Source organism: Styela clava, chromosome 15 (assembly GCF_964204865.1).
Source record: "Styela clava chromosome 15, kaStyClav1.hap1.2, whole genome shotgun sequence".
Classification (NCBI taxonomy): Eukaryota; Metazoa; Chordata; class Ascidiacea; order Stolidobranchia; family Styelidae; genus Styela; species Styela clava.
Window position 1 is genome coordinate 4075203 of NC_135264.1, and position 15546 is coordinate 4090748.

General features: G+C 34.1%; 1 protein-coding gene and 1 long non-coding RNA gene across 2 annotated transcripts in view; both read left to right on the forward strand.

The window, feature by feature from the left end:
* Positions 1-205: 205 nt before the first annotated feature.
* Positions 206-1316, forward strand: LOC144411904 (uncharacterized). Its single transcript, XR_013469001.1, has 4 exons — positions 206-343; positions 511-542; positions 875-990; positions 1183-1316. It is a non-coding gene; the product is annotated as an uncharacterized LOC144411904 (long non-coding RNA).
* Positions 1317-10671: 9355 nt separating this feature from the next.
* LOC120333872 (potassium voltage-gated channel subfamily B member 2-like) overlaps positions 10672-15546 on the forward strand; it is a 28429-nt gene continuing 23554 nt past the window's right edge. Inside the window, exon 1 of the mRNA XM_039401250.2 lies at positions 10672-10867. The gene's annotated coding sequence lies outside the window, so the exon portion shown is untranslated. The remainder of the gene's footprint in view (positions 10868-15546) is intronic.

Consider the following 15546-nt stretch of genomic DNA (forward strand, 5'->3'; position numbering starts at 1 on the left):
GTCATCCCATAATAGTTATTTCAAGTCTTCACAACTACATTAATTCCTTTGAAAAGCAATTCATTATAGCAGAATCAATTACAAAATATAGTATCACAGATTTCAGTTTAATATTCAGAAATGCACCACTTCAGTTATTTGATACAAATAATGTACAATATATTGACACGTTTTAGTCATAACATTTATGCTTCTTCTAATTATTAAAGCGTATATAAATACTGCTACGCATAATGTCTTATGCTAAACTTGATGCAGTCTGAACAATAACACATAGTAGACGTATCAGCAGCAATGAATAAAATAATATTTTATTTGTTGATGGTTTGCCTCGCAACTGGAAGTGAGTTATTTTATACTTTTGTTCAGACCGCTTCACAAAATTTTTTTTTTATAAATATTCTTGTCTCATTTTATCTATAGCCTTTTTAGTTGTACATAAATAATACCTAAGAGCGAATTTTGTTTTGTCAGTATTGCAAGCTGCTCATTATTTTTATTTATTTCCAGATTCCACAAGGCGACCGGCTCCGTCCATGCACGTAAGAAACCTTTTTTAGCTTTCACATATACTTCAACATTTCCAGTAGTCATTGCATGAGTTTATGCTCACTTACAGTACTTACGACGATATCTAGAGAGTTCCTGAATAAAGTTCCTATGGTTTCATGCATTGTATATTCATAATCTATACGCTTACAATCCACAAATGACATTGTAATTTTTGCGACTGGTAAATATAAAAATTTTAGTTATTGCATCGGTATAGTAGGGGCGCGGGCACGCGGTATCCGTCATCTTTTTGTAGCATCAAAGTTTCCGAAAGTTCCGATTTATGCACTATACGTTATGTAATTTGTTTTCACATTAACAGATTTGTCTCGAAAGAGAAATCAACCAAATATGTACTTTCGAATATGATCCTGTTTGTGTGTTGCCAGGATTCGTAAAATTTCCAAATAAGTGCAGTTATTGTTCTCCCAGCAGAACGTGAGTATATCTACGAATAATTTACCTCTAGTTCCAGTTTTTTGACCGAGAACATCTTTTGACGCAGAAGTCTATGATTTAATTCTTGAAATCTTATTGAAATATTAAACTTTGGTCACATAATATATTCACACAGCTATACTGCTAGAATTGAGGAGCTTAGTTGAAAAGCGAAATATATTATATTTGCAGGTATTATTGGTACATGCCTTGTGAAGGATACTAAGAAGGCAATGATCGAACGTATAATGGGGATACAATTGATGTAATATTTACTTACATTACTGTACACACAAAATGAATAAAAACGAGTTACTTGGACAATACCGATTGTTTTTATTATATACTTATGATAGCACAGGTGCGAAATTTAGGAAAAGTCAATTTTGCATACAAAGGAATATTCGTTGGTTAGTTAAAGGTGGGTTATCAAAACAAATTTTTGTGGCGAATTTGATTCAACCTTGTTTTTCAAGCTTTTTGGCGTTTACCGCTTGCATAAATTAGACTTCGTTTGCGAGACATGAATTATTGCAATTTAACCCTGTGGACGACCGATAATTAGTGTGGCCCGCTGATGACATAAAACACAGTAACGAGAACTCGTCGGCAGCGGTTGCGGAAACACGCTTCAAGAAAGCCACAACTCTGACCACTTGATTGTTTTGGTTTTGGCAACCGTATATTTGTATATAATCATGAACATTTTGCGTTACTTGCAACCTGTGTTGATGTCGTAAGTTCTTCATTTAGAAAACTGATGTACACCTGTACGTGACTTCTGAACGTTAAAAAACAAAAGTCAAAGCGGTTTTCTTAATATCGTTCATAGTGTTTTGGCCATGTATCTAAAATTGGACAGCTGAAAATATGCTATCGTATTGCAAGTTCTTTAAATACACAGAACGCGGTCTGATGAAGATTCACTTAGGCTTATGTTTAAACATGGGTTCTTCTTGGCTAAGTATTCAATGAGTTTCTATATTGCGACATTTAAAAAATATTCCACGTATTGTAAAATAGTTACATGTTTCTTCGATCGGCTATACTTTACATTTTCAAACGGTTGTTAAAAGGACATTGCATATCTTGCACTTTTCTAACCGCATACGAAAATGCAACACTAGCACAAAATACACTCATTTCAAAAATATAAAATGCAATACCGGTACCGTCTGACCGTACACCCATGCAATCACTCGTGAAACGAATGGGAGATACGGATAGTCTAGCTAGTAGAATATAATGAATCGAGGGATGGATTGAGCGCGGCCATTTACAGGTTGTACGTAATATTGATTACCAGCATGGTACCGGTTATTGTAATTATTATGGAGGTACGGAATCAACGATGTATAAAATGTGAATGATTCACCTAGCACAGACTTGAATTAATAGAAAAGGACTGTGTGCATAAAGTGGCCTAGTTAGACTCGTCCGTCGGCTATAGCCACTACTGTCTGATCGTACAACCACGAGGCTGGAAGGCGCTTATGGTTAGACCTGATTTCAATGGAACGTGCATGTCGGCACGTGCATACGGTTAACGGTATGGCATACCGTACGGCCAGACAAATGATAAATCGCGCGGGCTCAACAACAATTTATTTCAATCCATCCCTCGATTCCCCATATTCTACTAGACTATCCGTATCTCCCACTCGTTTGGGAGATTGAACTTGTATCATTGAGAATTTATAGAACATTTGCATATTAAAATTTATTGAATATTGCTCAAGAAAATCAGTAATGAGTTTGAAACCCAGGGAACACCGTTTGTGCGCGTGGGATTATGCATGACGTTGGTCCCAAGCTGAAGCAAATTTTCTCAAAATAAAAACGCGTGACAACGATGGGCCACGAACATTTTCTTTTTATTCACGTTTTTTTTTTTCAATTTTTTTTTTTTGCTTTTTTTTATTTCGTTTTTATTTTATTTTCGTTTTTAATTTAATTTTTTTTTTTACATGTCATTTTTGTTTGTTTTTTCATTTTCTTTTATGTTTTTTCACAACTTTTTTTTATTTTACTTTTATTTTAAGTTTTTTATTTTATTTTTTCAATTTTACGCGTGACAACGATGGGCCACCATACTCGTACCATCGGGTTTGAGAAATCAATCGATAATTTCATTTACGATTACCAATATCCTTGCATCATTCTGTTTTAGCGCAGTTTTTGTAAAATTCCAGGCTGTGATAAAGGTAGTTTTGTGAGTCCGTTTAGAAAAATAAACCATTTTCGTAAAACTCCTTCATTGCTAAACTTGCGAAAACATAATCACAGCATCAATTTTCCAACTCTTGTAATATTTCCATTGGTAGATAAGAACAAAATGAATCGGTGTGACAATTAGGTAACTCCAATCGTACCTTCTTTTCCTGCTATTAAATTAAAAATGAAATGTATAATAAATATTACTATTACATTGACTTCACTGTGTCCGCGAGGTGGCGTTCTTCTATGTGGGATAGCTCAAGCTTCGTGGTTGAACGAATTCGATTAACCTCCACCATTATACCTCTGATTGTTCCAATGTTTGCCTTCTTTAAATTTAGTGTCTATACTCTATAGCAGCGTCTCCCAAACTTTTTTGGTCGCGGACTAATTTCTCACCGGCGAAATCCTTTGCGAACTCCGCCGCAACTACGCGTCCGTTAAAAGAGCCGACTTTTTTAGTGTATAATGGCCTTTTCTGTCGCACTGTATTCAATCCATGACAACGACGAGAATTTAAAATGTCTTTCTCTTCAATAGTGTTCATGGTAACTCGCGGTTGCTCGACTTACGACAAGATGATAGCATTACTTCTTTAAAATGCCACAGTAATCTGCTAACATATTGCCCGATTATATTTAGTTTTGATACATTCTAGAGATCTTGCAAATTTGTTATCGTCGTTAGGAAAATTCTATTATCTGCTCTAAATTTCCAGGAAGTACAACTTGATTTAGTACTTATTAAAAATTTATTTAAAGTATATTCGTAAATCAAAAATACATATTCACCGCCTTGCTTTATTATTAATTTAATGGTGATCATTTTAATTTGCTGTTGTGTTGACACAATAAAGCAATACTAATCAGAAAATATCATGACAATCCATGGACACAAAAATGCGTGGTGAAGTGCCCGATTCTATTTTGTTTTGATTCGTATTTTTGTGAACTCAACACATCTGAGCTGTTCGTGCAACACTTACAGCGCTTCAGTACTGTACGTACCAACATGGAGGACTAAGGGACAATGCCCTGGTGCATATACTACAGTATTACCCGAAATTTTGCAATTTGCAATGCCTAAATAGGCGTTTTCAATCGGTCGTGTACAATCATAAAACAAAAGTTATGGTGTTCTCCGTTTCATTTTTAGTATTTTGTATTGCCGCTTTTATAATTTAGAAAATTTGGATTGCCACCATTAACACCTACTAGGAATAAATTTACTCCTCGTTGTTCGAACTCGCAAGAAACACCACGTGTATGCTCGAGTTTTCGCCGGAAATTCGCAAGTGAGTTGTGAAATCCAATCGTTTTGACCTGTCGCGTCACCTGTTACCAAATTTTCGAATAGTGAATTGCTGTTCTAATAGTTGAATATTCGAATATATGCCCAGCCCTACTCAGTAACTAGTTATTGACTTGATTAATGTTATGTGAATAAACTTGCTTTTTATGCTTCATGTGAATTTCAACGTAAATCGTAACTTGGCTGATAGTTAAGTTTCGCAAAAACGTTTGCGGCCTGAACTCAGGTTGTGTACCAGGTTAGGGTTCAGGTTGTGCGACATCTTGGTGCGCATTTTTCAGGAGTACCAAAAATTAACATTCATATATAGGAAAGTTTAAACCCTATACCGAATATCTCAGGACCAAATATCGTATCACACAAATGTAATAAGTTCAGCATGGGTTCCACTAATCAAAAAAGACTATTGATTCTTCTCAGGCTATTCTCTACTTGCATAACAGCAGAGGCTGTCAATGCGGGGACTTGCTCGGATCGACGCTGTGGAAAGGCGGACAAGCGAAGACTTTCATAAGAAGTTTTAGGCTATACCTGGCGTTTCTAACTTTTCACTGTACAATTTTTGTCATCTGAAGTTTTAATGTTTTATCATTCATTTCACGTTCATATATATTTTATTGATGAACCTTGTTACATGAAATAGTCTGTACTATTTATTGATATGTTATGTAAAATGCAACGCCAGGATATTTAAGATGATTTTCACAGGCTATACCTCTGATAAAAATTACTAAGGATTGGCTTTCCATCGTCGTGACAGCCATTCTTTTGGTAAGATGATAGTTTACTTTAAACAACAGTGACCTGTTTGAAATCCAAACAATGTTATTTGATATATTTGAGATAATTTGCACTCAGTATTATCTTTAACAGATGGGAATAATATTTTAATGCGATAGAATAATCTTTTCATGAGTGCTTGTCGCACTCGTATATTACAGTCGCACCGTTTTTTTTTTAAATTCACGTGACACTATTTTCTGCTTTGGTGCTTTTTTTGCTTGTTTTATTGCTATTCCATTATGTTTCAAGACAATATCATATTCAAAGTTACTTCGAACAGCAATTCCAACATGTCTCAGTACACGAAATTATCGAAAATATTCTGCCTCTTGATAGAAAAGAATTTTTTATCAGTTAACATTCAGGTAGCAGACCGGTGTATGGAGCAAAGTACCACAGCGAAAACAATGTGATTTATTTTGTACCAACCGTATTTGTATAATTACGTACTGAAGCCATATCATTTGGATCCCTACATGAAATCTCCGAGTCAATTGATTCTCTTCGAAAATAATATAACAACCTCTTCCACTTCTTACGAACTATTGCACTTGCCGCATTCGATTTTGATCTACTTAGCCTTGATTTCTCAATTTGACCTTGATTTTTCAATTGAATTCTGATTTCCCCATAACTGGACCTCCTGAAGTATGCGCACCAAAATGGCGCACAGCCTGAACTCAGGTTATGTACCGGTCGGTATTCAGGTTGTGCAACATCTTGGTGCGCATACTTCGGGAGTACCAGACTTTTACTATAGAAAAAGAAAAATATTTGCATGCTATATGTTCCAATTCAAATAAATTTCGCTCAAAGAAGCGCATCCGTACGCTACGCTGCCTCGAGAAAACTAATAGCGGTCGATGTATGACGATGCCAATATCAATTTCGTGTGCATATGCATTGGTTTTCTGGAAATCAGATTTATGGAAAGCATTAAAAAAAATCTAAATCCTAACACAATACCGTCAAAAAGAAGTGATATAAATGATAGTGAGAGCAAACATTTTATTGATCTGAGGGAATATTCAGCTAAATTGATGAAAACGTTATATACTGTATATATATAACTTAGACATCGTTTTTTTTATGTTCATCCATACCCACATTGGAGGAAATACACAGAAAAAAGAGCGCGCGTTGATAGAACAATTTCACATAATCTCGCGAATAAAAAATTAATATTTTCTTCAGGATTGACTTCGACTTACTTATTAATCTGACTGAATATTGGCAGAACTAGGAAACGTTGTTTGTTTGGTAATATTTGAAGAAATGTCGCTCTGAGTTCACGGTTATGACCGCTTAATGAATATTTCATATCCGTCCTTTCGGAAAAATAATTATACGACTTCTTTTGTTTCAACCAACGACTAATCTAAGACTAAAGTCGGCGCAAACAAATTAGTGCTGCCTTTGTCGTCAGAATAATGAGGATAGGAAGTAAGCATTTAAATTAGTTTTTCCATTTGTACGTTTATAGAAGGCATATTTATTTTTCCACAGTATGCAAATTACATTTATTTTTGGACGCCCGTCCAGGGATAAAATGTCAATAGCTTTTAAAAGCTGAATTAGCGCAATAAGTATTAACTAAATTATGAATATATAGACCTTCGGTGAGCCCTTTCCACGTGTGGCATTCCAGATTACGTGCAGTGACTGCTAATACTCATTGTTTAACCGCTTTATTATAAAGTACAATATGTTAGAAAATTAATTTTGATGAGATGCGAAATTTCGTGTTAAATATTGATAATTTAAATTTAAGTACATTTATTTATTATTTTTCTCGTTATATTGAACAACGCTATACAAAGTTAGATATTGTTTGTTACTTATATTTTGTGACCACCAAGACTTAGGTCGGACAATCTGTATATTTTATATAATATTTACGTACTGGTAATACACATTTTTAAGTTGTACATCCGTTTCTTTTTTGTCAGTTGGTTTTGAGAAAAGTCTAGTGATGTACGTTAAATATCCACCTTTAGGCGACAGGAGAATTTCAAATTAGCCGGAATAGGAAAATGTCAGATGAGCAAAGATCTGAAAATAATTTGTGATGAATAATCATTGGGTCAGTGACAATATAAATAGAATAAAATGGATAAGTTATATTCGTTTATGCGCTTTCACGAATAAAAATATTATAGCGTGTACTTTTTTAGAATATTTATTTCGATGCCAAAAACTTCTGACTACTTCTGAAATTATTAAATATCTTGCCCTCATTTTTGCATTTATATTCGGAGAAACCTAAGCAAAAATGCAATGAGACTAGTTGTACAATAGCTTTAACTTCCTGATGATTTCTGGCCTATAGTATCATACAGTATGGGCGAGCTAATTGTATTCATAAAAAGACTGCAAATGACATCGTCACTATAATTTTGCATTACTATGAGCTACTTCCGTTCTCATCGCTCAGTCAAATTTGCCTTGTGGGACAAATTTTATTGCACTCATTAATTACAATGTAGCCCGCGGTATGTAGTAGCGAGACTTATACTACTTTTATATTTCAAAACATATGATCTCGATACCGTACTTACGATTTTTAATTTTCTCTGCTACTCAAAACACCAATTTCTTGACGTGAACTCGATTTATCTTTGATGTATGCCAGATTTGTCAAAAGTAATTCATGGATACGCGTTTTATAGTCATCAGAAACCGAACACATGAGACTATTGGGACTTCAAAAGCCTAGATCGATAGCAAGACTATCCCATTAAAAGAATAGCTAATGGATATTCGAGTCCAAGTTAAAATGAATTATATTGGCAAGCTACCGTAGTTACCGAAACTTCTAATCGCAAGGAGTATTATCAGATAATAGTGAGTTACACGAACTTGAAAGGTGACCGTGCTACCTTATTCCACAGTACTTTCGGATAAACACTTGGGAACTGTTTATAGATAGATACATGTTGGTTTTTGCGGTTTAATCTGAAGGTCGTTATTACATCAACGCGCGCCTTTGCAATTGTGTAATCCTCGGCGCCTACAAATAATTCACAAGCAAGTTTATGTTATGCAGTGGATATCAAATTGAGTGGTTGTTCGGTCAATAGGAAGTGTGTCTCAACTCGATATTAGAACTTCAAAAGTTAATAGTAAATTGCAATCACGTTGTCACTTTGGGGATCATCAAACTTCGAGTTAGTGTTTCAATTGTTGGATCAGCAATTAATTAGTTTGATGTCTTCTTATTAAGGGGGAAGGGATTAGAAGTATTTGTGTATTGTAAAGAAGTGACCTGATTAGTTGGGATGGATATTAGAATGGTATATGAAGCCTAATCGCAAACCATTTATTAAACATAATATATAAGCTACTGTCAAAATATATTCGAATATTCTTTCCTAGTCTGATAGTGCCGCAAAACTGAGATATGAAGGTTAAGAGGGCGGAGGTCAAGGTCGACATCAAGTTCAGTTCACATACCAAAGTATTAATGCATATGCCATGTAAACATGTGTATATCTGTTTGGCATTTTTTGTTTTCGAATGTGACGTAATAATCTTTCATTGCACAATGAACTCATTCTGTTTATTCAACATCAAAACAAAATTTCACTATTATTCTAAATGCATCTCACACTCGAATTTACGTGATTACGTTGAAATGTCAAAGGTCACGTGATTGTTTTTAGGAAATGCGATACTTGTTAATAAGCAAGTCCATTAATATTTGATGTTGGCTTCGACCACTGACTCGGTTACTTTCCGCAGCGTTCCCTACTCTCTCTCTTTGTGTCTATGTGTGTATTTATGTCCTTGCGTGACTGTTTGAACATGTTTTCGTGGACGGTCGCAGGCTCAGAGCTCAACTACAAAGAGAGAAAATCAATAAATTAAGGTTTCGATTACAATTTTCACATCATTTTCCGTAAAAAATTAAATCGCTTGTTTTGTAGTGATACCGGAACACTCAGTTAATGGTCTCGGTTAAGAAGCTAAAAACCATACTCAATTCCTCTCCACAAATTAATCATTTTTCGGCGAGCCGGCCAAATGCAGTCCATATCGAATTGGACTTATGTAGAGTTATTATTTTTACTAATATTTCAGCATATTCGACTGGGGATCTATAGATGGAATGAATCATGAAATGGAAGTAGAAAATATAATGAAAGTAAAAAAAAGATCTAATCTAAAATTTCATATATATATATGCAATATTTTCGTTGGTGACAATTCAATTTAGACCACAAATTTTCTCCGTCATACTTGCCGTCGACGAAATAAATAAAATGTTAATTAACCGTGAAGATTATTCTCATCTCTAAATCTAGATCGTAAAATATACTCGAATTCTGGGTCTTTCGGATTAACTATAACTGATAATCATGTCGCGCGCAATAGTTTTTAACTGTCACTAAGCGTTCCCTTACGGCACAATCAGATTCCTTGGAAACGATACTTTTTTCGTTGTGCTGGTGGATGATTTGGTTATTGAAAACATATCAAACTTGACGGGATACTTGATGTTTTTCGCTTGCAGTATATGTCTGTAATAAACATTCTCGGCCTAAAATATTTTTTCGTTCGTTCGCAAGCGAATGAGATATGACAGGTCTGTGCATGTATGAATTATGCAGAAAGTTCGTTTCGAAAATTTACTTGTGTGCACATATCATTTCATTTTAAACTCGTTATATTCTAAGGGAACGACGGTGATGACAGACAATCGAACGCGCTAACGAGGTATTCATCTTGTGGAATGTAATAGTTATGCCGGAACGATACGACAGACATGCAGTAAATACTTGTCCATTAATAGCAATTAGTCATATGATGGTTGGGAATTTGTTAAATAGTTTAAGCGACAGAAGGCTACATGCAAATGCAAGTTTGTATTCATAATTAGCTTTTTAAATTTTGTTTGTTTCATTGATTCCTTTACTTATAATTGTAGTAAAGTGAGATTAAGTCAACCGAATCGATATTGATGGAAATATTTTAAATGTTTTGTTTGTAACTTGAAATAGGGAATAAGCAACGCAGGCTGGAGAACTATAAGGGTTTTACAAAGCAGCGCTTGCAAAATAAAAATTTCCAGATAGTATTCGAAGATGTTTGTAAGGTGTGGATTTAGGATTTTAAACCGACTATGACCAAATAATAGGGATTGTGTAAACTACAAATGAGTCAGATTTCACTCATTAGAAAACAGCGAATATATATATATTCATATATATATATATATCAAATTTATCTTTGATTTGTGTTGAAGCAATTTTGTAACGCCCGCATATCAAAACTACGCTGTGCTAAGCAGATTATCAATCATATTTTACAATAGGGTCATCGACTCTTTGAACGTCAAAAGTTTTTTTTGTTAATTTAAAACAGGTTTTATTTACTTTATAGTCATTTAAAACTTGTGCTGTACGTGTACACAGCGTAAAATCGTTGAATATACGAATTACGGTTATTAGTAAGTATTGCACGGGAAGAATCAAACAGACAAGTGCACTTTAGAAAACTTCAGACTCCATCTCGTTCTACATTAGTTATTAAATGGACATCCTAACAAATAACGACTGAAAACTGGGTGAGCTTTTCGTTTTTTTTAATGAATATATTGAATCAATTTTTCACATGTAGTCGTTATTTTCCGATTTCAGAACCATGATATATAACCTATAATACTACCCGTCGGCTACATTTGGAAAAGTGTTTGTCAATTGTTTTTCGAATTAGAATTGTAGATTATAGTATGAAATGAGGTACAATTAACTGTGTCTAATAATCATGAAGGGACTGTGCGTTGAACTATAGAACTACAAAGTTGAACGCAAGTATGAACGAGAATATGAGATAAATTAATAACATGAAATTTTAAAATTGTGATTTCTACTACTAGCATATCTGAATATATTCTTTGGATTAGAGAGAAAGTCATGCGAATATGTCCGCAATTAGATAAGTCCAACATGAACGATAAATACAATGCTTTAACTTCTCTTTCTTCCAACACATTCGTTATAGAATAAAATAAATATCCCAGATGGCTAGACGAAAATAGGATTACTTTTGCCGCTCATTATGTTTGTTTATGGCGTAATTAGGTTAAGATGAATAATTGAATAATAATCATAAAGGAAGTTAATTAGTGCGAAATGCTGGTAGATTACAGTGATAGAAATAAGTATCTTTCGCTTTACATTGTGTGGAGAATTCTAGACCTAGCTCTAAGAATACATATTAACATATGTTACGGAGAATTTTATTACGGGCAGGAATAAGTACTTAAGTATACGCTTTTCATTGAATATGGAATGTAACGACAATGCAATACACAATATTTGTATGTATATATAACGTGACCGAGCATTTCCTCTCTCAGATTCCGCTGAATGGAAATTTGCAAAATCGATTAAATATAACGACGCCGCCAGGTAAATAATTAATTAACACCGCAAAGGCGCGGAAGAGTGACTTTTGCCCCTGGAGGCGGCAGGGTGCCTGACACTAAAAACGAATCATAAAGTTCAGGCTTTAATGGAATTCACCCAGATCCCGATCATATATGATATTTTGAATTCGGTAGTAATCTCTCTAAAGCCAATACAATTCTAGTTGTATCATCAAATAAACAAACATCATTGATAAATATCTGACAACGTATTCTTAACGTTGATATTGTTTGTCACGACAAATCGTCATATCACGAAAACAAATATCACAAATTTGAACCGCATTATTTTGTCTGAAATTTCTAACTTTTATAGCGCTGCTTGTGATTTTCTTTTTCCTTTTTCAAAATGTTTATAAAATTTATATATGGTATTCTTACGAGTAAATACTAAATAGAGTAGACCAATGCGTCAAGTGATATACCTCGAATAATAATACACCACTTGTTAGGCTTCAGTATGTGATATTTATATAAGTAGTTCACCCATGGTTTATAAGTCAATGTGATGACAATTACACAAAATTCTTCTAATAACGTAAAATTGTTTATACATCACACGTCGTCTGTAGCGAATTTATAATTTGCAATTTGCTATTCTCTGGCGCACCTGCTGGAGTAGTAAGTCAGTAAGTAGTTCACCTAACTCGTGGAACATGCAATTCGTCACATTTCCCAATTACGAAATTATTCTATAAAATCCTAAACATTAAGTTTGTTTGAATTGCCTAACTTTTGCCTTAGTACCAAAGTCTTTTCCAAAGCCGAAAAAGTCTAGTTTTTAATCGATTCGAGGCATTACATACTTGGGTGCTATTTTTTGAAAAAAACGATGCGTATGCTTACTCTGCGAGGAAAGAGCTTGTTTTTGTTACACCAGGCCCAACCTGGCAGACTTCACAATTTCAGTTTTGCAAATTTTTGTTGACTTAATTTCAGTTCAAACTAAAAAATGAAACACTGGTTCATTGCTGACCAAATTTTGTTGTGTTGAGCGCTGTAACGTGACCTCCATTTAAATATTTCATGTCGGCCTACAACGTACTAAAACGCTCGATTTTAAAAAACAAAATGCGTTGCGTGCTGAGAACATTCATAATTGATGCAAAAAACTCTTATCTGTCTTATGCAAAACAGGAACTTACAATGTAGTTGCAAATTTTCATGAAGATGCATTACTTCCTTTCAAAACTGAACTGGCGGTCTATATTTGAAACGAGAATTGGAGAGAATTTTAAATTTCGATGTTGTTCCGTGATTAGAAACTTTTGTTGGCTGTGACTTGCAATGTACCTTTGAAGTAGTTTACTGATTTCCAAAAACCAACTTTTTTGCTTTTTGTTTTAGTGAAATATATTGGTATTAAAACGTCAAACCCTTCTACCCGCTTATTATGCCTTAATGTATTCTCTCTTTTTCATTTTCTGATATTGTGTAGTTGCGTTTAATCGGTTTCTTTGTATAAGGCAATATAGAAAAACACAAGGGACTTTGCTTTTTATATTTTGCTTCAAGGAATTCTTCATTATTTACACTTACAGCAACGAACAATGCCCTGAACGTTAGTTAAGTTGGGGATAGTTACATCTTATATGGTTCTCGTATATTACATGTATATAAGGTGAAAAAAATTATTGGAACCCTTCCAGATGTCAAAATTAGGAACCTCTCATGCTTTCTTTATAGGAAAGATTTGGGCAATTTAGCATAAGCAGAGCAGTTTTTAAAATAATATTTCATTTTGAAAATTTTTCGCCATAAGTTTGAGTTAATAGGATCATATGAACAATGTATAAATCGATTGTTTAAATTTGGCCTTCTTTGATGCGTTTTGACTCCGGTTCAACACCAAATAAAAGGCCCGAAATATATACTGAAATGTTTTACCTCGGAAGTTCTTAAAACACCTCAGCAGCATTTCAGCACAAATAATGTATTATGTAGAACGGAGTGCCTTCTATGAATACTAGAATTCAACTTCAGACCGTACTGAACTCATATTGATAATATATTGAGCCTGTTTTGATAATTTTTATTGGACACGAAATGATCAATGGATATAAGAAATATTATTGTCATTTTTGGGACTAAAATATCCATTCTCTATTAATGAATTGGCGATTTAAAGTAATTATACTAGAAATATTTTGTAAGTTGACAACTAGAGGATTGTAATTTACCTCACACATCCAAACATAATGAAACCTTTTCGGTGTCGCATTTCCAACATTAAAGATATACCAAAAGCATCATTTTCTTACTATGATGTTATTTGTAACAATAGTATTCCTAAAATTTGAAAATACAAGCAGAAACATATACGGCTTACAAATATGTAAACTGACCCCAAAACAATAAGGCTAATTTCTCCATATTCACTGGTATCACTATTTTCAAAGTTTACGATTCTAATTTGGTAGAATCAAGTTTAATTATGCAATAAATGAGTTTCGCAATCATTATTGAGACTTACCTCTAATATACAAAATATAAATTATGTAATGGTTTCGTCCCGAAGTAAATGTCCTGCGTGGCGAGTTATTGTTCGAGATTTGTAATATATAGCAATAAATATATATGAATGAAGAGCTTGTTTCTCGATTTGCAACAATTGAGGAAAAAAAATTTTTGCGTGGAAAATTGATGTTGGAACAACAAATGTATAATTATAACAATCACTATTTAGTGAAACACACTTAAAATAAAGTTGGAAATAAAAATCGAAAAACTTTACCTTCTTATATTTAAAAGAAAAGATGAATTTAATACATTTCTATACTAATTCTATTGTTTTGTCGAAATATAGGAGAAAAAGGAAAATTAGATGAACAGTTTTAAGACTAGGTATGGTTATCGGCTTTCGCGGCTCACAAAAATATTGGCAGGCGAAAAAGGGCTCACCAACACTGGTTCGTCAAATCTTTCAAAACCATTCATTTTTGCTTAAAATTAACCACAAAATTTCACAGGGAAGCTCCATTTACACATTCCACAATGAGTGGCACCTTGCTGATCGTTTCAGTCACGCAGCGTCCGCGGCCATCCATTTAAAGACGGATTTATCGCGGGCCGAAGTAAATGTGGAGTGGCGTATAGAAATGCGATACGTTTGTTGTGTGTTTTTCGGGATAATGAATCTACTCCCAATGACTACATGACGAATGCTCACATTTAGATACGGTTTTTCTAAACATCCCGATTGTCGTTTGGTACCAAGCCCATCATATATATATTTATCCATTATAATGTATGTTATTCCATCGCTTAAACTCGATGCAAATGTTGTGACACTACTTTCCACAACACGTAAATATTTTTGGCCTTCTTGACGTCCAATTACTTAATAGCCCAGGGTAAAACATACATGATTTACATCAATTTTACAAAATTGTATTATGTCGTTGAATAAACCGCCCATTGTGTTTTAATGTATTTCCATTATGCGGTTTCGAATTTTATTACAGTTTTTTTTCTCCTTCGTTAGACAACTTGTTTGTACGTATATCGTGTAATTGAAAGCTAAATTGCCTTATTTTTAGGATACCTTGACGCGAGTATATCCATACTCCTTCGTTCGCTACGTTAGAATGAGTACAATCGCAACGAAGCGCTTTGCAGGTCGCAAAAATTTATACGAGCTATATTTTCGTGCTATGTTTTTAACGGTAGGTTAATTAAAGGAAATTGAACTAGACGTAGGGAGGTAATGGAAGAAAATTTTGGGTGTTGGTTGGCTGGATCTTGGGTGATAGGAACGTATTCTGGTATTCTCGTTTGGTGACGTTGAATCATTGAAATCCGATTATTTGCACAAC